The 20,437-nt window shown below is 40.0% G+C and overlaps 1 protein-coding gene and 1 long non-coding RNA gene across 6 annotated transcripts in view; one reads left to right on the top strand and one right to left on the bottom strand.

Annotated features, from left to right (window-relative positions):
* The window catches only part of SLIT3 (slit guidance ligand 3), a 463,958-nt gene that overhangs the window by 174,308 nt on the left and 269,213 nt on the right, over positions 1–20,437 (top strand). The window lies entirely within an intron of this gene.
* On the bottom strand, positions 9,104–18,114 carry LOC306808923. Of its 2 annotated transcripts, none has more exons than XR_013776123.1 (3): positions 17,955–18,114; positions 17,362–17,548; positions 9,104–9,561 (listed from the first exon to the last, which is right to left on the bottom strand). It is a non-coding gene; the product is annotated as an uncharacterized lncRNA (long non-coding RNA). The 2 variants fall into 2 exon arrangements; XR_013776124.1 differs by lacking the exon at positions 9,104–9,561 and adding an exon at positions 15,445–15,833.

Below are 20,437 nucleotides of genomic sequence, written 5' to 3'. Positions count from 1 at the left end.
TAACTAACACAAAGCTCTGTGTTAGTGGGATAAATGTTGGGTCTTTCTTAAAGCAAGAAAAGAAAGGCAGAGTGAAGGTGAAGCTGCAGACACTAACTGTGTTTTTCAAGCTATGCAAGTTTGCTTTAATGTTTTCATCAGAGTGCATCACCCCACATAATTTATCCATCTTTTTATAGCTGTGCTAATGATGTTCTCATTTCTTTTGTAATCTGTTGCAGTCCTACACATTAGATTCAGTGATGACTTTGCAGAAAACACAGATTATGGTGTTGGCAGGAATTCCCTTCCCTGGAGGTACGAGACATTGAGTTAGGTGAGGAGGGCAGAGTCTGCAGTTTTTCCTGGCAATGGTTCAGTGCAGTTCTATATTTATTGTGACTCAAAAAAAGCCTTTTATTTAGTCTGTGTATGAAATGCCTCTTGCCTTTCTTTTGGAATTAGTGAAAGTTGAGAGTATTTTATATCCTCAGAGATTTTGCATTTTTTACTAGTGAATGTCAATGTGGCAGAAAATTTTGATTAATAATACCTAGAGCAGGGGGAATACAGGGCTGAGAGAGTTGCAGTTTATTTGGGGAGAGCAGGATTAGGGTATCAGTTGCTAATCTGGCTACTGCTACAGCACTAGAGAAATCTACATTTACTTTTTCTGAGAATGATATGAAAAGGAAGAAATAATTTTCTAGGCCAGACAAACGTGTGTATGTGTCATGGAAATGTTTTGAGAGACCAAAATTAGTTAATAATACATAATATTGTAGATAATGCATTAGTTTAATCAATGAGTTTTACAAGTCAATGAACTGAAACTGATTTTAGAGGGAACTGAAAAGAAAATTAATAATTTAAACTGTACTGTATGCTTTTCATAAAGCTGAATACAGGCAGAAGAAGAGATGGATAAAAGGAAATAGAGACATAGATAATCTGTGTAATTCATCCACCTGTTCCTTCCAGTAAATAAGAAAATCTGTTTTCAGTCCTAGATCAGCCTTCTTTACACAGGTTAGCTTCTGCTCTGTCTCTTTGTCCTCTCAAAACATTTTCAGATGTTTAATGCTTCAAGAATTAAAAGTCCCCCTGTAAAGTAGGTGCTTTTAGTAACTCACATGCTTGGTTATGGGCAGCACATTCTCTCAGCACTGGGGCTGAGCAACCAATCCTAAAGCAATTTGATTTGCTCTTTCCTCACTGATTGGAAGTGAAACAAGTCAGTGACTGAAATCCATATTCTTCTTAGGGCATCAGTACCTGACCACCCCCACCCTCATTATATAGTATTTAAAAATGACTCTTTGCCTGCCTACAGCACTCAGGCTGCTGAAGTCTTGCCTGGTGAAGTAAAAGAATGATTGAAGTGACTGGGGAATCACAACATCCACAATATTCTTCAGGGTCTCTCATCAGCCATCAGCAGGGCCACGGGGAGCAGGTCAGGTGCTCAGTGTTACCCCTAAAAAGGGTTCTGGGGAGCACCTAGAGAGCCTGAACTCTTGCAGACTTTTTTGATTAACTGCTTGTTTAGGGAAGCATGGAGGAATTTTCTGCTGTAGCCTAAACACCACTTCTGAATGCCAGAAATCAAATAAAATTCCCTATTTCCTGCCTTCCCAAAGGAACTGCATTACCTATAAACCTTGTTTACCTTTGGGCTGTGATTAACAATTCCCCACAAGAAAGGATTTTGGATATTCCAAAAAGGAAAGGCAAACAGTGATATACATGCTTCTAGTATCAATGTGAGAATCTGAGTGAACAAGGAAAAATATTTCTATTTCTGTGACTTCCCATTTGGCTATTTTGTTTGCCACTTAGCTAGTAATGAATGGGATGAGAAAATATCCAAACTGTGACTTTCAGTGTGGAATAACAATAACAGTCAGATTTGTACATATTTCCAGTACATTTTTGCTGTTTCTTTTGCTAACCCATGTCCTCTTTTATGTGCCAGCAGTGAACATCTATGTACAAGTGAGCTGTTTTTTAGTAAGTATCTGAGCATCCATGCTGTGTGTTTCCTACAGGATTTCACACCACCACTCTGGGACACAATTGACTGTCCCTGACTCTGAGTTCTGTGTAGAATCCTGAGATTCTACATGTGGTGGGAACATGGAAGGAAAGGTCAGGCCATGAGTGAGGTGCAGGAAAATGATGGATTTCATTCAAGCAGAGCGTTTTCAGGGCAGTTCAGCTCACTGCACATCCTAAGTTTGGTTTAGTCTGGCATCTTCTCCTTCTCTGACAGAGTATTAAGATCTTTACAGACCTGCACTCTTAAACCAGGAAATTCCTCAGTGTTGAAGATGTGTTTCAAAATGGGGGGGTGTGTGTTGTTTTTTTCTATTTGGTTTGTTTATGATGCTGAAAATTGGTATTTACTGAGTGCCCAGCATCTGGTAGTTGAGATTAAATGAATCATATCTCTCTGTACTGAATTCCAGTGATTTATTAGAAAGAAATTACATTGACAACCCGTGAGCTTGTGTGGACAGTCTAGGATCCATTCTTGCTTATGGCTTCCTAATAAACAGTGAAAAATCAACCATTGTTTCAATTCCAAGGGTGGAGCATGGGAGTAATGAAAACAAAATCTTTGCTAAAGGCAAACTTACTAGGTTTTGCCAAGAAGCTTGTGAAAATGGCATTAATTATAAAGAGCATGATACATGTCGTACGGCATTTATGAAATTGAAACAAATGGGCAAGATATTTCATTTTATACAAAATCAGCACCAATGTTTTAGACCTATTGGTCAGGTTGCGTGTTCTTCAACAGTAAAATATTCTATTATTCTGTCATTCCAAAATTTTTACCCCATAGACAACAAAAAACCTACATGAACAAAATCCAAACCAGCACAGAGTGACAAGGGGATGGCCCAGTCTTCCTCATAATCAGGTGCCAAAAAATGCAAGAGGCTCAAGAGTCTTTTAACCCTGAGCTCAAATTCCAAATTTACATTCTAGAAACTTTGTACAGGTGCTACTTTGCAATAGTTTGCTTTGTAAGTGGAAAGTCAAGTAGTTCTGCTGAATGTTCTCCTGTCATTTGTGGTTTGTGTGCATTTGGATAATGTAAAAATATCCCTGTGAGCTGATGGGCTGTGGTATCAGAACATCTCTGCTTGGAATCACACATCGACAGACAAGGAGATCGCTTTCTGCATGTGTTTTTGGAGAGCTTGAAGGAATCTGAAAATTAGTGGAAACAGCATCTGCCAGCTATTATTGTAGTGTTGTTCTTCCTTGTTTAGCAAGTTGTCAACAACTAAATTTACATAAAATCAGGCAAATGTATTTTTGTGCACAGTCCTTGGCAATTGGTGGAGGCCCATTTGTGTCTTTTCTTGGCAATGACATTGTAGGTTCATGTACAAAATCTAAGCAAGTTGTCACTTCACTGAGAGACACTGAGTTAACACAATCAAAAATACTTGCTTTCTGTTATAATAACTATTTAATAATTCTAGTGTAAATAAGAACCAGTTGGTAAATAGAATGTAGTGGCAAGATACTTCAACTATCTCTGAAGTGAGCTAAATGTTCCTTTTAGCAGTTGAGCCTTTACAGATGTCAGCTGAGGAGAACAAACATCTTCATTATTTATTTATCACCAGTGAAAACTGATTTTTCTACTTGTTCATCTAGTTACTACTTTCATTTTTCTGTCTCCATCATGTCCATTTCAAAGCAAATGATAACCTGAGATTCTAAAATAACTTGGGTTTTTTTATGGATGCATTTGAAGCTTCCCTTAAGGTGGATCTTAATTAAGAGAATCTAATAAGACATTGTCCATCTGTGACACTTTTCCAGGAAATGCTCTTTTTCCATTAATTTGCAGATAATTTTATTTATGTTAAAGTCGCCATAAGGGCAATTGAAGTTTTTACTGTCTCCTTCAGAGATTTCAAAGCACCAGTTTTAGAACTAGATGTGTGCAAGAATTGTATTCAGGGCTTTGGAAGACGAGGACCTTGGCCCCAGTCTTTTGGATTGACTGCACCTTCAAACACTTTTTCACCATATATAACCAAAAAGTATTTTTAAATTCTGGGATTTTGAGAATGAGTGAAGATTTTTAAGCTAACTGCAAGAAGGCTTGTAGGAAAGATCTGTTAACTATAAAAGAGGTGGGGGGAGAACAAATCCCAAACTGTTCCATGCTCCCTTGTTCCCTTCTAAAATTCTGAGCTGATATTGCAAGGAAATTTTTCTTTGGAGTGTAATGTTTATTTGGGGAAGATGGTGTTAAAGAAAAAACCCTTTTATTTAGCTATGACATTCTTAGGATCATTTAGCTGCTAGATTGGGCTGTGCAGTGTTTGAAAAGAGGCAGAAATTGCAAGATAAGATCAACTGCTCACCTGGGGAGACTTAGAAAAGTTTCATATTTGAAGCACATGTTCCAAATGCTAGTCAGGAATGGATAGCATTAAATTCTTACATCTGGCATAGAGCTGCTTGCTTTTATGTTGGTTTCTTTTCTTGTTTTATTGTTTAAAAGGATAATAAAACTTCACAATAATATCTCATAATCAGTATAGAATATCTCCAGGCACCTTTTGAATGGTGGCTTTGCCAAGAAGAACATACATTGTGGTTTATTTTGCCTACAGAAATGCAGAGGGTTTTCATCTGGATCCCTTTGGAAATAAATTTATGATTTGTACCAGTGCAAAAAAAGGAAGAGGAAAATATTCTGCACTGGCTGAATAGATGGTAATTCATTTTGACTGTGTGGCAAGCAGAATTAATTGTCCAAGCAAAGTTATACCTTTGGCATGGATTCAGCTCTTGCAGTTGCCATAGATGCTTCCTAGCCAAGGTTCCTGCCATTTTCTTTTGTTTTTAGTGTGGTTCTGGAAATGTTTTAAAGAATAAACTCAAAACCCACCTTAAGATGAACAATAATTCCAACTCATAGTTTTTTAGTGTGCTTTAAAACAAGTTTTAGCTGTACTTCACAGATACTGATCTTCACTGCTTATTTTTAGGATTGCAGAAAATGGACTAAGAGCAAGAAGACTTGAACAGAGAATATGTCTTTTTGAGAGTTGGAACTCTTTGGAGTTCTCTCCAAATATTCCACTTTGTTTCAGTTGATTCCTTTTTATTCTCAAATCTAATTAAATGCAGTGTTGGCAATGGGCAGTTCATTTGCTGTGTTTGCTGCTGGCAGATGTGTCTTAGCTGGATCATGTGTGCCCTGTTTGTCCACTCCTCCCTGGATTTTGGCTGTGGCCACTGTTGGAAACAGGTGCTTCAGCTCAGACTGGTTTTACATTTTTGTTTCTGTGGTTTCTGCTATGGATTTTTTTTTACCAGTTCAAATTCCTCTATAATTTTCAAAAGTAACTGTTTCCTTAGGACACTGAGGGAATCAATATCCATGCATCTTTTAAAAATCCTAGTCACAGTGCTTCCAGCTGGTGACTCCAGGGTATTTTCTTCCCTCCAGTCACATTAAGATCTCTGAGGTTACTCCTTCTTACAGTCTTTAATCCTCCCCTTAGTCTAATGGGGTGGCTTTTAGCTCTCTTTAAAGAAGCAGTTCTTTTTTGAAGGTATCAGCCAGAATTTTATGCCAGGAAAGTCTAGATGGTGTTTCCAGAAGGAGGAAAGCCATTCTTTGACAGTGAAGTTTGGTTGGCCACACTGACATGTTCTGATGTCCTTTCCTGGCTGGTAATCCCATGATTTGTGCATCCCCTTGTCCTGCATCTCTTTAGACCCTTTCACTCTGTGGCCCACCTCAGTGAATCCATGGCTGTTTTTTTCCAGATTTACAGTTCCACCAGCTTGACTTTGCTTTCATGTTTGGATCTAACATAGAAAAGCACACTGCTCATTTTTCTTAATGCATGACAAACTTATCCATATTATTAAGCTGGTTTTTTTTACTCTTTTCTTATATATGAACTATCTGGAAACATTCTGGGAGTAGGCTGCAGTTCCAAACAGAGTTGTGATTACTAAGCAGTTGGGTTTTTGCCATCAGCAAATGATCATTCACTTACTAATGCAGTGAACCATCTTAAGAGAATTTGACTTGTTTGTCTCCTGTTACTGTTGGTTATAATCATTTATCTGATTCAGGCTCTTAACTCCTTGCAAATTGTTCCCATCAAATTAGATTTTTAATCTGTGACAATGTTAAATGCAGTTAATTGTTTCTGGAATGTTCTATAGCATAGTGATAGAGGCAATTTTGATCAATCAGGTGGTTCTAAAGCATACAGATCTAATACTGCATCACTATATTTCAAAAATCATTACTGTTGCTGTGGAAAGTGCCAGTCGTGGTTAAAGATGTCAGCAAATTTAAGAGGAGGATAGAAAATATCCATTTAAAAATCCTGGTTTAATTTAAAAGTTAATGCTGAAAAGTGTGCAATTGGAATTTTATTTTCCTTTTGTTACACCCACTGATGACTGTCATGAGAGCAAGAGGCCAGACATGGGACTAAAATTGTGCTAGTTAAGTAATTTACTAACTACTATTCTGCAGTTCTACTCTTCCTTTAGACTGCTAGCTTCAGCTGTAAACCTGAGAATTCTTACACCTCTAAGACATTTTACTAAACAAATATTAATTTAATATTAAGGGTTACAGAATGGAAACTATTGCCTATACAGTACTCACAGTATTAAATGGACCAGAGGTTATATATATAAGGCAATTTTTCATAGAAACACATAAATTGAATCCTTAAAGAAATACTTTTCTTCAGATTCTTTTTCTGTAGACAGTTTCATCAAGCATGCTCCCAACAGAAAATGTGAATGTCAAGGTGTAAACATATCTTGAAACAACCCTTTAATTTGTCATGAGAAGTTATGAGTGACTAAATTATGTGACTTCTTCATGCTAAGTAAAACCAAAATGAAATTTAAGAAAATTTAAGGTTTAATTCTGTTGCATTCCTGAATTATGAAAAGACACATCTTGGAAATGGGATTGATTGGAACATTTTAGACCAAATATGTTGACATTGAAATCTGATTTAATTTTGTAGATGCTCAGATATATGAACTTATGCTGAGCTGCCAGCACGATCCCATGAGGGATGCTTGCATCTCAACCAGCCTTTGCTAGATCCTGACCCTGCATTTTCCCCTGGTGTTATGGATCATGATTTTTTTTTTTTTTTTAGCCAGGGCAATGATGTCTCCCCAAAATATCTGGAGAAACACATTTGCTCTGCTCTGCCTTTGATATGCTTCTCTGCCAGTTCCAGAAGTCCTTTTGATTTTTGAGGAGTAGGTCAGACTTTACAGGGCTCCTGTCATCCATCCTCCCCCTGCATGTGCAGGAGCTCCAAAAGGTTTCACTCAGCATAAGGGTGCCCACTGTAATGGTTTAGCTTGTGTGACTTCCTCACAGAAATTTTAATTGTGCTGGATGCGATGAATAAATCAATAAATGTGATCATTTTTAAAATTCTAGGTTAAGATTTTTCAAAATAACTCTGCTCACATTTAAAATGTGCCAGGAAAACAACTTGGAGATGTCTTTTGTATCTTTTAATTACATAATTGACTATTGTCTCAGTCATTTTCCGTAAAATTTTTAATTTATGATCAGTGAAGATGTTGTGAAAAAGCAGAAGCCCCATTTTTATTTCACATTGTACATTTGTCTTCTTAATTTGATCACTAACAAGCAAATTTCACTCTTGATGTTGGAGGAGTTCAAAGTTTAACCTGTGTGTCTTCTTAAGCATCACATATGGGAAGGAAAATCTTATGTACCTGACAAGTTACTTTTGTTTGAAATATTTTTCAGATGGGATTTTTTGGGGGGGTGATCATTCACAAGAAAACAAAATCATTAATAAAGTCGAAAATCTCCCTTGCCTTAGGGTTATTGGGCTTTTGTCTCAAACCAGCAAAAAGGAAACACTTAAGCCAGATAGAATTGAGCTTCCTACAATACCTCCACATGACTAAAATTGCTGAAATTACTGGGCAATTTTGATAAGTGGTTATTATATAAAAAGGGGGTTTTCAAATGCTTTACTGACCAGGCTTTATGGCTAACCAGGGCCATGCCATAAAGAGATTTTAAAGAGAAATTGAGCAGATCTTCAGTCTCTGCATTAGGAGCTGGTACCAGGTGGCTCAGGAAGAGCATCCAGGGTCACTTGGTGCTGTTCTGGCTGAAGCCCTGGATGCCTCCTGTGTCACAGCTATGATACCTGCAGTTTTGGGTTTCCACCCACCAGCTGGACTTCCTTTTTAATTCTGTGAAATTGTCTGCTAAAAAGAGAAACACTGTGTGTGCTGTTTATCTTTCTTATATATTTAGGAATGAAAGAAATATCTTGGTCTTTCTCATTAAGATAAAATTCTCAAAACTTATAAAACTCTGCTGTAGAACATGAAAATTCTCTGAGCTGGTGTTTTTATTTTCCTACTAGATGTTGTTTAGTGTCCAAGGTGTATATTTGACTCAATTTTCCATGACTACTCAAAGCAGAAAGCCCCGAGTTATGCTTTATTTGTAAGGTATGAGCAACCAAAGCAAGAGTTAAGTTTGAGTCCTAAAAAAACCTCAGGTTATGTAAAACCACATGCCAAGTTTCTAAAGTGAAAGGCATGAAAACAGGTCATAAATCACTGTGTCTGCAGAAGATGAAGTCTCCAGTATTTATTATTTACACACCATTTTGATTTGCCCACGAGGAAGCTCCTTGTCAGGATGAAGCTGGAACTACAGTGATAACACACTTGGAGCTGCAGAGTGGGCACAGCCAGGAGAGCACCACAGCATCCTCATGCTGTGCTTACAGATAGGAAAAGGTGCATTTGTCTCACAGTAATTTCTTTTTTTTATGGGAAACTATACATAAACCACGAAAAAAAAAAAATAGAAGGTAAAGAGGGATTGTTAAAATACTTGTATACATGTATATACTGTGTATATATACATGTATATATTTATACATGTATATACTGTATATATGTATATACTTGTATACATGTATATATAATACATGTATACTTCTTTTCCTTATGTATTCCTCAGCAGCAAACAAGAGCAAAGAGTTTGGGATTGTGGGGTTGTTGTTTTTCGGGGTTTTTCAACCCAAGCTTTTGGAAAGAAAAAGTTTTAAAATTTCTTTTCTGAAGACAGCTTTTCCAATGCATCTATATAAAAACATGCTGGGGTTATTTTGTATGTGTGCATTTGGATTTAAGTCTCTTTATAGCTCTGGCTAGAGCCAAACACTTGAATGCAGACATGAGATCCCCCTGTGCCTCTCTGGACTCACACTGCTTCCCTGCCCCTCCAAATCCTTTGAGAAGAGCTGCCAGATGGAGCAATGTGAGTCCATCTATATGCATTCAAATTTGTAAAAATACAGATTTGATACTTATGTCAGAGGTTTCTGAGTGATCTGAGGATGTTTTGAAGGTTTTCATGAGGTCACCTGTTTGATTTTAACTTGTTGCAGTTATCAGGTCTTTCACTGCAATCTGCTGGTTCTGCAGCTCAGCTCTCTGAGCTGCTTGGTTCTGTCAGTCCTCTCTTGTGCTGAGTCTCTATGGCTGTGAAAAAAAATATTACTCCTCAGAATGATAACAGTCACTGAAGAAAAGCCCATTATTTTGTGACAGACAGACTGTGTCTCTGCAGAGCTTGTTCAGCACTCAGGAAAGGTGCTGAGTTCTCAGCATACCTGGACCTTCTGTGGAAGGGACATATGGGGAGATGAGATGGAATGGCACTTTTAAAAATTACTGTTCTGAGCTACCTTGGCTCTGTAATTTTTCTGTGCTTGACTTGCATTTTGGCTAAAAGTTGTTAATTATCAAGTGAGTTTTTATTTAGAATGACACATTCTGACACATCATATGACAGTAATTTGTATACGCTAATCAGTTCAGTCTCAAGGAAAACTTTCATTTATCTTCTCTTTGCTAAAGAAAGGTTTGAAATATCAGTGTGTAATATTAAGGCTTGCTTTATTTCCCTCCAATGGTGTCTATTCCTCTCTTCCTCCTGTAAGAAGTTGCTGTGCTCTCTGGGGACAGCACCAGAACAAGTAGTCTGAATTCTTGGGTTTTATCCCACGTCTATTCTTTACTTCATTCTCCTCAATAACTCACTTTATCTGTCTGTGTTTCTGTTCATCTCATGTAAAAAGTTGGAATAACAATATTGTGACTTCCTTGGAGTTAGTAGTATGAATTTCCTTCTGAAAATCAGTAAGTAAAATCTCTGTTGAGGTGCAGTCCCTGTTTTTTCACTTTAAATAAGGTGTCTTTAGAATCTGCTTCTCAACTTGGACAAGATGCCTGTGGAAGTATCAAGTATCTTGTGAAAATAGTAAAAAACATGGCCTGAAGTGAAGGTATTTTGTAAACTGCAGTGAGAAAAAAAAATTATTTAAAAAGTTTTCTGAAAGATGTGTGGTTTCTCTTTGCAGGAGGAGAAGATAAAATTTTATTCTCTGCCCTCATTAATGGAAGTAGTTTTCAAACATTATGTTTTCCCCCAGACACTTCCCACCACTCCATATCCCCTGATTCTTCATCTCACAGACACTGGTGGCTTTTTCTCAGTAAGCTTTTCCAAAAAACTGAGACATAGCAAAACTTGGTACAGGAAAGTTGGTGTCAGAGAATCCTTCTCTGCCATTTCTGGAGTGTGTCTCCATCTCCATCTCTGCTGGGTCCCTCCTGCCTCTGGCAGAGCTGGCTGTGGAGGCAGAGGAGCTGCAGGGTGAGAGCAGCAGAGGACAGGACGAGCAGCTCCTGAGGTTTGCACAGGACAAAGGAGAGAGCACTGCAGCTCCCAGGGAAGAGGCAGCATTTCTCAGTGTGATTAAGTGCTTCCATAGAGCTGCAGCAACTACAATAGCACTTACATCTGGTAACTTCACTTTCAGGGAATGGTTTTGCCAGATTTTTCAGCATTTCAGTGAACATGTGTATGTTTATATTGGAGAAAGGAGTTTGCTTTAATGTCATCCCTTCCGAGACACACTTGGTAATAAACAACTCCAGATCACACCTTACATTTTTTATCAGGAGTGAACTCAAAATGTTAAGCTGAATTTCAGACTAAAACTATTCATCATTTGAGAATACACCTGGGTTTTTGATAAAATATGTGTGTCTCAATACAAGGTTAGTATGTGAAATTCAGGCACCCCAATTTTATCTAAGCATCAGATTAGTGTGTGAAATTCAGGCACCTCCTGTTTGTTATTTTCTCTATTTTAGGTCATGATGTCTTTTGATTTCTGTCACTGAAGTGATTAGAGCTGAATGAATTTTCATGCATACAGGTTGGGGAATGAGAGGAATTGGTGCCATGTGTTTCCCATTGTGGGAACCTTTATGATATCATTGACAGAGAACATGCTCAATATGCCTTCCAGACTTGGCCTGCTATTCAGGTTGTGATTGCTTTGGACTGTGTCAGGACAATATTCATATTCCCCTTGGTGCATGAATATTAAAACATTTGAAGCATTTAGTCGATAAGAGGAAAGATTCCACCCCAAAAAAAATCCAAAAAAGAGAACCTTTATATTCCTGATGAAAATACTTGCAGTATCTCATTTAATGTCTAAGCCTCATTTTGCCATGGGCACTCTCAGAAGCTCCCTATTCAATGGAACACTAATGCTCACCTATCCATCCTAAGGTACTCTCAGAAAAACACATTTTTGGTCCCAGTTGCTAGAAATAATATCCTTCTGTCAGCATATGGGTAACAGCTGTCATTACCACCAGCCAGTTATATTGTCTGCTGTCCCAGTCCTTTATCTGTCCAACTCCAGACACTAATTCAGAAAATCAGAATAAATAATCAAGGCATGTGGAGCTGGGGCCAAGCATTTTTTATTTACAACACCTGTTGCCTTTTGGAGGGTTGGCATGGTCAGTCTGAGCCACAGCAGCTTTCTAGATTTCCTAATAGGATTGCATGAGAAGTGTCCTTGCAGTTTGGTTTTTGTGTGTGTGTGTGCAACTCTTAATTTTTTATTTTCATTAAAAGGTTAAAACCCAAAATAACACCCCACATCTTCAGCAAAGGGTTGAGTAAAAAGTTTATCTCCCTTTCAACCAATTAGTTGAATTAGCTAATAACTGTAATGAATAATATTTTGTCTGTCAAGGAACCTTGTATTGCCTTTGTCTTTAAACTGTCACAAAAATTACATCTTGTTTAATCAGAATTCATATCAGTTTTGTGTGCTGAAATTTAGAAAAGTCGATAGAGGGTTTAAGTGTCTAACAAAATTAATTAGAACTCTAGAGTCATTTAGGCTCTTAAGATCCAATACCTCTCTAAAGCACAGTTAATTATAGTAATTTTTAAAAAATTAATATTGACTTTCTTCTGTCATGGGAAAACCATAAACTCAAAGACTGAAATACTTCCTGCAAATGAGTGTAGGTACACACTTCACACAAATATATATAACAATAGATATATTTTATATATATATGTGGTCTTAGCATCCAGTTCCAGTTTCTACAATGGACTACAGTATCTACTTTGTGATATGGCTGGCTTTGCTATCTGTATCAACAGAACTGAAAAAGTATGCACTTGAGTTCCTAGTGGAGGTGATTTTCTGTGCTATTTAAACCAAAATAATTAATTTTGTGAGACTTGATTGGTCTTTAGGTTTACAGCTACACAGATAGAGGACAGAAAGGAGAAATGAAAATGCAGCCCCTATATGCACACACACAGCTATATGCATGTATTTATCTTAATTTGAAATAATTACTTTCTTGCAGAGCAGCCAATGATTTTTCTTTTATGCATGAAACAACATTTATTAAAAGTCAGAAAAGATAAAAATACATTTTGGATAAAAAACCACTTAAAACTCTTAAACTACATTATTTTTGTTCTAGAAAGAACCACCTTTTCTTCACTGAAAGTTTTTGGAGGCTCAGTGAAATAGCTGTTCATGCAAGGCTTCTGCTGCTTGGGCTTTAATAATTTAAGCAAGAATATAATATGTATTATATGTAATATGTACTCCATGTCTATCTACAAACCTACATATTATACTCAAATCTAGAATCCATACAAGAGACCTCTGAGTATTCAATGTCCTGGCAGAATGCCTCAGTGGGAAATGAGCACAGCCACAGCTAAAGTGGCTTCAAAGCAGTGCAGGACCAACAGGCTGAGCCCGCACCCATGTCAGTGCTGCTTGGGTGGAAGGGGAGAGGAAGGACACAGGGAGCTGAAGATGGGAAAGGAATCTACAGAATAAACCCACCTGCCTCTTCTGAGGTGCCTTTTCAAAGACCATGAGTGCCTCTAAGTGGCAGGAGTAAATAAGAGTGGCAGAGTTAAATCTTCATGTAGAACACTCCAAATGGGATTAAACATTAACAAATCCATGCTGAAAGGATCTCTCCCTTTGCAATTTCCTGCATTGGAACTACCACACTTTGGAGGAGAAAAACCAAAATGCAGACATGGTGTGACCTGTCGTGAGGAGATGCTGTGGCTTCCCTTGATGTAGTTTCCCTCCATGTTTCAAAACTCCCTCAAAGATACCCATTTTTAGCAAATCTGTGTGAAGAACCACACCTGTGTTTTTTTCACTGTCCCTAGAGTTGCTATTTATTCTTCAACCACTGAGATTAACTAGAACAAAATGAAAATAGTTAGGGTTTGTTTCTTAACTAATAACCTGGGTGTCCACACAGTACATCTGTAATGGGCAGCTGCTGGGAGGGGCTGGCAGTGAAGTCAGACCCTTGAAAAGCTCTGTGGGCACAGGAGGCACATCCTTTGTGTGACACATCTTTGTACAAGAATGCTTTTGGAATATGCTCCTTCTGCCAATGGAGCCCTTTCCCTCCACCACAGCTCCAAACTTCCCCTCTGGTACACATATACAGATACTTCATTTTGTGATGGGATTGTCAATTCTGTGTGCTGCTGCTGTGATTTCATCCACAGCCACCAAATCCAATCTTGTCCAACAGTTACAAGCCCACCCCAAAGGGACAGGTCTCTTCTGGACACCGCCACAACCAGAAAGAAAGAAAGTTTCCATTTTCTGTAGTCTTGCTAGAGAGTAGTAGGGCTTTTTTCCTACATAATATCTTTAATGAGGTATCTTTTTCCTTTTAAAAAAACTATCTTTTAGATTTCTATAGAGATGACAGAAGAGTAAACTTTTCTAAATTTAGATGTTTTGCCATCTTTACAGGAGCATTCCCATGCTCTGTGAATTTATTTGGTTGTTATGCAACTTTTATTTTGCTCAATAAGTTTTTATTTCAGGTTCATGTATAAATGCTAGTGTGTGACAAGTACTTTCTGATTAAATGAGATGGCTTAAATAATCTTTTTTTCTCAATAACTGAACTGTAATGATAAATTTGATTCTTCCAATCCTAAAAAAAGTTCAGAATTTTGTTTTTCATTAAGAGTAGTAGTGGAGGAATCCCTCAGTTTTTAGAACTGTGCTTAAGATAAAAATGTATTTTGTATGGTCTCAATTAGTGTGAAAATGTGCAAATGTCACAGGTTGTTAATTACTTGAAGCTAGGAACCTAGAAGGAGGACAGGAGGGCCTCTGGTTTTCCTTTGATGGAATGAAGTTTCATGGTCCCCCATAACTCAGCGCTGAGTGAAGGAGGGGGTGTCACCCAGGTGATAAATTTGCACTGTGTAGCCTAAAATTTATTGGAAGCTGAATCCTGGCCATAAGGTCAGTTTAGGAAAACTCTGCCAGCAGAGCAGTTCTCTGGGCCTGGTACCACCAGCATGATATAATTAAATATGCTGTTTGGCCAGCAGATCAGAGTGGGAGTTGGAATTAGGGTATGAGAGCAGGGCTAGCACAGCCAGCCAGGCAGGGTGCAAATCTGCCCTGCTCGTTGCACTCTTCCTTATTTAAAAGGAAAATAGAAAAGAAATGGGGGTGAAAAAAATTGGTTCATGTTGTGATTACCTCTCAAAAGGAGGTCTTAGAAAGCCTGACACTTAGAGGAGAGGTAGGAGGGCAAGATGGGGTGGAATGGCAAAGCAAGATTGATCCTTGAGAGGCTCGGGGAGTGGGGGGAAACATGTTACAAATGGTAATAAGGCAAGTTAAGAAAAATGATACCAGATGTGGCTGTAATGCCAACAATCAGCAAAAAAATGTAAACATATATAAAGCTGTAGTAATAAAGCTGTTACAGCTGTAATGTTCAGGATGGAAAGAAAAATGAGGTCTCTCTTTTTAACTTCAGCTCTATCAGGCTCTGGCCTCTCCTGAATCTTGGTTTCTCCCCTCACCCACTCCATCCTGTTAGACCAGTGATCCATCTTCATGGAAATTTGGTAGAGACCATTTCCAATGTTTTGTATAAAAATAAAATACAACAGTGCTACTATAGTACGTACTATATATACTACTATATACTGCTGTATAGTATATACTATATATAGCATTTTTTACAATGAATGGTTCTATTTATATCAAAGAACACTTTTGAACTCTTCAGCATATTTCACAACCAATTAAATTTCTGAGTGCATGGAAGCATGTGAAAATTGATCCCATTCAATCCCAAAGTGTGAGGGTTCAGACGAGCCCTGTGCAGCCCTGCAGCCACAGATCTGTGTGTGCTCTGTCTCCTCTCCTGGATCTCAGTGCCCTCAGCTGTGGTGTCCCCTGATGCTGGCACAACAGATGTAAGGCCACCCAGGTCTGCCCAGGAATCTGCTTCCTATGGATTCATGGTTCCCACTGTCTACCTCACCAACAGTTTAAAATTTCCTTCCTTCTGTTCCAGACACACAGCACTCTGCCCCAGAGCACCTTAAAACCTGTTGAGAACTGTGTGACAATTTCAAGGGCACACATTATTTTCTCATCAGTTATAAGTTCTGGGAGTTCTTATACTTTGTTAACTTTCTTTTATATATGGAGATCTATATAACAAACATAACTTTTCAGAAAGCTTTGTTTTTCACTGCTTATGAGCTTACTGATTGAATATTTGATAATTAAGGTGTTTTTATTGATCCCATCATTCTTCCTGGTTTTAATAATGCAATAGCTCTTGGATCATTTATTAATAATGATGAAAACTTTCAGGACTTTCAGTTGTTCCCAGCTTTCTGGGACTCTAATAATTGCATCACATCAGCCTAGTGAGTTACTGCAGTCCTAATGCATCCTGAGTGTGAATGACTAAAAAGTCACGTGGCTGTTTTAAGAGCCGTAAATTTTGCATGTAACTGTGCAAAAAAGTACAACCTTTTATGGTCTGTGGTGTTGAATCACTAAGTTTGTGCCATACTCCTCTCATTTTATGGGCTCTTGTACATATGATTAAAGGAAATATTTTTTAATAAGCTGTTTTGTAAAACTACACTCTGAGCTTGCAAGGAGTGGATACATTTTAACAGTGCTTGGAATTTCCAGTCCTAGTTATTATACAGAGTTGCTCAGTCCTTCCCTTATTTAGTCAGGAAGCTTTTCAGATTATCTGTCAGATGATGTTTCACTCAGCCTGAGCATTTCATTCACGTATTCTCACAGTCCTTATCATGGCATAAATACTTCCTGTCTTCTTTTGTTGTGATTCTTTGACTGCATCCTTTATTTGCATTCAAGTGGGGAATATCCTAATGCCCAGGCAAGCCCTTAGGATTGTTTCCATCAGGAAGGACTCAGCTTTAGCTCAGCTGGGTGACTATGTGCTGCTGGCATGACTGCAGCAGGATTTCAGGCTGGCAGTACAGGAGAAGTGCTGCTGTCAAGAGGAGCTGTAGAGAGTAGAAACATTGTCTGCTTGCCTGTCTGTGTCCTAGGTGCTGGTTTTGAGGGTGACACTTTGATTTGTACCCACATGGTCACCGTTTCTGAGACATACCCTTCTCCTAAGATGACAAGATCTGAAATTTGTGGCTTGTACAGGTGTATTAATCCATTTGTTCAAATAGATTTCTTTATTCTGTCTCCTCAGTACTGATTGCATGAAATGTCTTCAATAACTCGAGTTTTTGAGTCATGCTTTGGAAAGAGTCAATTGTCTTATTAGTGATTTAAATTTCCTTTCTATTATTGCTTCATGCAAAATAGAATCACTGATTCTGTCTGGGACATCCCACACCCACTTCTATTCCTGTTTCCAAATTTGAGCAGTGTGGAAGAGGCAGTCTTAAAAAGCTCTTCAGAAGGAAAAAGGGCTTTTGCACATTGTTGCTATGGCCCTGAGATCACAGCCTACAACCTGTCAGGTGCTTCCTACAGTATGGAGCATCCATCTGTGAGCAGTGTCCTCTTGGTGCCTCTTTTGCTCCTGTTTGATCCCACACCAAGCCCTGAGTGCTGTCATCCCCTGTGGTCAGGCTCTCACCTGCCCTCTGCACACGTGGCTGTGAGGGGGAAGAGCTGCAGCACTGCCTGGAGCCCTGGTTGGTTTTGGAGGGATGCTCTGCTCAAATCTCTTCTGCTCTCAATGCAGCATCAGCTCCCCGGGAGTGACAGCCCCATGAGTTTGTCTAGAATGCACCACTGATCTGGAGTTGCAAAACAGAGTATTTCTGCAAAGAAGAAACAGTAAAATAGTCAAACAAGGGAGAGGAAATAGGTGCTGGAGGAAAAAAAACAACAAACCCTGTTACAGGATTGTAATGAACCACTTTTCTCAAATGCTTGTACAAAAATATTCTCCAGAAGACTTCAAGGTGATAAAAGTAATGGCTTCTGGGAGCTGTTTGTTACTGACTTGAAAACAGTAAAGAAAACAAACCCAAAACCAAGAAAAAGCTTTATGAAACCTCCCTCAAAAAACACAGCTCTGAGCTATGGACAACAAATGGAGCAGAGAGAGGAAAACTGCTGTTGTCAAGTTAACTTACTGCTGAGCAATTCCCTGTGATTTTTGTTGATCAGATTTATAGTAACTCAAGATAAACATTTGAGAGAACAGTGTGTTCCCACAGGTACCTCTGCAGTTCCTTGGAACACTGAAATAGCTGTTCGAGATGCAGACTTTATTTTCAGAGAAGTCAACTTTATCACGAGGGCCACCCAGAGAGCAAAGAATTGCAGAGACTCCCTGAAGTGCTGGTTAATCTCTTGTCTCCAATGAGTGCCAGGCTGCAGGAGCAGCCCATGTGTGCCCAGGCTGCACCACCCCCAGCAGCCCTGGGCAGACACCAGGCTGAGATTCCCCTTCCCGGCTGCTGAAGGTGCTTTGGTTCCTCCATCACAGCAGAGGAAAACGTGTGTGGGGAATGGAGTGCAGGAGCCCCAGCAGCCCTTTGCCCTGAAGATAAGAAGGGATAGATAAATAAATAGTGACACTGTGGTCAGGGAGGCAGGTAGTTCAGAAGGGAGGCAAGGAGTCAAGTGTGGGAGTTGGGAAGCTGGTGCAGACTGGGAGGAGGGAAGAAGAAAGCGTGGGAGGTCATTGATTTTTTTTTTTTTTTTTTTTGAGTGCACCATTCAGTTTCAGTCTGTAGTTAAGACAAGCTACAAAGTTTTTTACAGGGAGTTTTAAAAATGTATGTATTTACATAAAACACCTTTAAAAAATCCTCATTATTTCTTTATAAAATGTGGGGGTTTTAGCCTAGAATGATACTATAATCCCTCTCAGGACCCCTTTATTTTCTCTTAGGGGACTATAAATGTTTTTGTGAGAGGAATCTTCTTCCTGGAGTAAACAAAATTTAAAATTTTAATTACCACCGATAAGAACACAAAGATCTGCGTGCTTTTGTTGTTTTGGGTGGCTGCACCGGCTCCTCACAGCAAAGCAGTGTCCCTCGGGGAGTGACGGCACGGCTCAGTGCGCTGGCAGCGAGCGCATCGCCGGGGGTTGGAGTGCAGGGGCGGGAGGCCCAGCCGTGCTGCCGGGTTCCAGCTGAGGGCTCGGCCATGGCGGTACCTGAGCGGAGGAGCGAGCCGAGCTCCTCCCGCCTCTGCCTCCCCCAGGTGTCACTGTCGGCCCGCACTGTGGGGCCGGCACTCGCGGCTCCGGCACCTGTGGGCGCCTGTGCCCCAGGGCCCCCGGCAGGCCGGTGACCGCCAGGGCACCGCTGCGGGCTGTGCCGTCGTTCGTGTGAACGTGAACCGTGCATCTCCTGCTCGGAGCGAGTGGCGCTTTCCATCAGTCCCGGCCGGAGGGTCGGGCGGCCATAGAGCAGCGTGTGGGCTGTGGGTGGGATGTGCCCGGGCCGCTGTCCCGCTCCTGCCCTCAGCACGCTGAGCGCTTCCCCGGCTCCGCAGGCATGTGAGGGGCGCAGGACACGGAGCCTTTGCCAGCAGCTCCGCGAGTGTCCCCGGTCCCCACTCCCTGTTGTCACCCCGCTCCCAGCCCACCCGGCACTGCGGCCGAGGGGACACAGAGGGGAGATGGCAGCGCCAGCGCCCTTGAGGAGCCAGAGCAGTGTCCCAAAGCTGGGAAGGCAGGCTACTGGCTTCTGCTTAACGAAAGCGGAGTGCAAATTGATTTTTCCCGAAGGTGGTTTTGATTTGGGAGAGGCCGCTGGTGTCACTGCCGCCGCCCTGAGGAGCGGGGCCGGAGCGGCGCAGGGCCCGCAGCGCTGTGGGCGTCCCCTTGCAGCGGGGCCTGCTGCCCTAATGCAATAATCGCAGAATGCCAGGCTGTTATCCAATTAGGCTGACATTTCACCAGCGCTGGCCGCTAACTGGATTAGGGCCATTGTGAAAGGATTAGCTGTGCAGCAGAGCCCAGCGGAACGAGCGAGGCGCCGGCGCTGGGCACGGCCGCGGGGGAAGCAACTCATTACATACAATAATAACACAAAGTATTTAAATCTGTGACACTGTCGTGGAAATCCTGTGCGTCCTTGGGACGGATTTTTCTGATAAATAATTCAGGGTATTGGAAAACAGGAGCATTGATCTGACTCTTCTTTTTTAATAATTGCTGTTGTTGCCATCTGCATTGCCACAGGAGCTGCATTTTCTGGAGTGACAAAATATCCCAAATACTTCTGTATTTGAAATGTTGGAGTTCGTTTTATATCTAATAGTTCGTGTGATGCTATGCCTTCTCTCTGAATTAACTATTTTTAAAAACATTGCACTGATTAACAATCACTTCTGTAAGTTCGCAGAGGGTTCAATATTTCCCAACCCCATAGCTTTTCACTTGCGTTTTCTTCTCCTTTGTTTCTTGCTTCTTTCATTCCGATTTGGATTGGTATAAACACTGAGTGATGATTGTTATTAACCAGTCAGACTGTGCAGATTTCAATCTCCAGCCTTGCACTTCACTCACATTAACCACGCTGTCACTAAATGCAGTTCTAGTTTGATTATTATCTTCAATCCATGATGGGCCTTGCTGTGTTTTCTATGTACAGCATTTCCGAGGCTGCTGAAGAGCTACTTTTCTACTGGAGTGCAAGAACTGCATCAACAACAATACATAAATAAATAAATAAATAAATAAAAAG

The sequence above is a fragment of the Erithacus rubecula genome, assembly GCF_903797595.1.
Source record: "Erithacus rubecula genome assembly, chromosome: 16".
Classification (NCBI taxonomy): domain Eukaryota; kingdom Metazoa; phylum Chordata; class Aves; order Passeriformes; family Muscicapidae; genus Erithacus; species Erithacus rubecula.
This window is presented reverse-complemented; position numbering and strand designations above follow the sequence as displayed.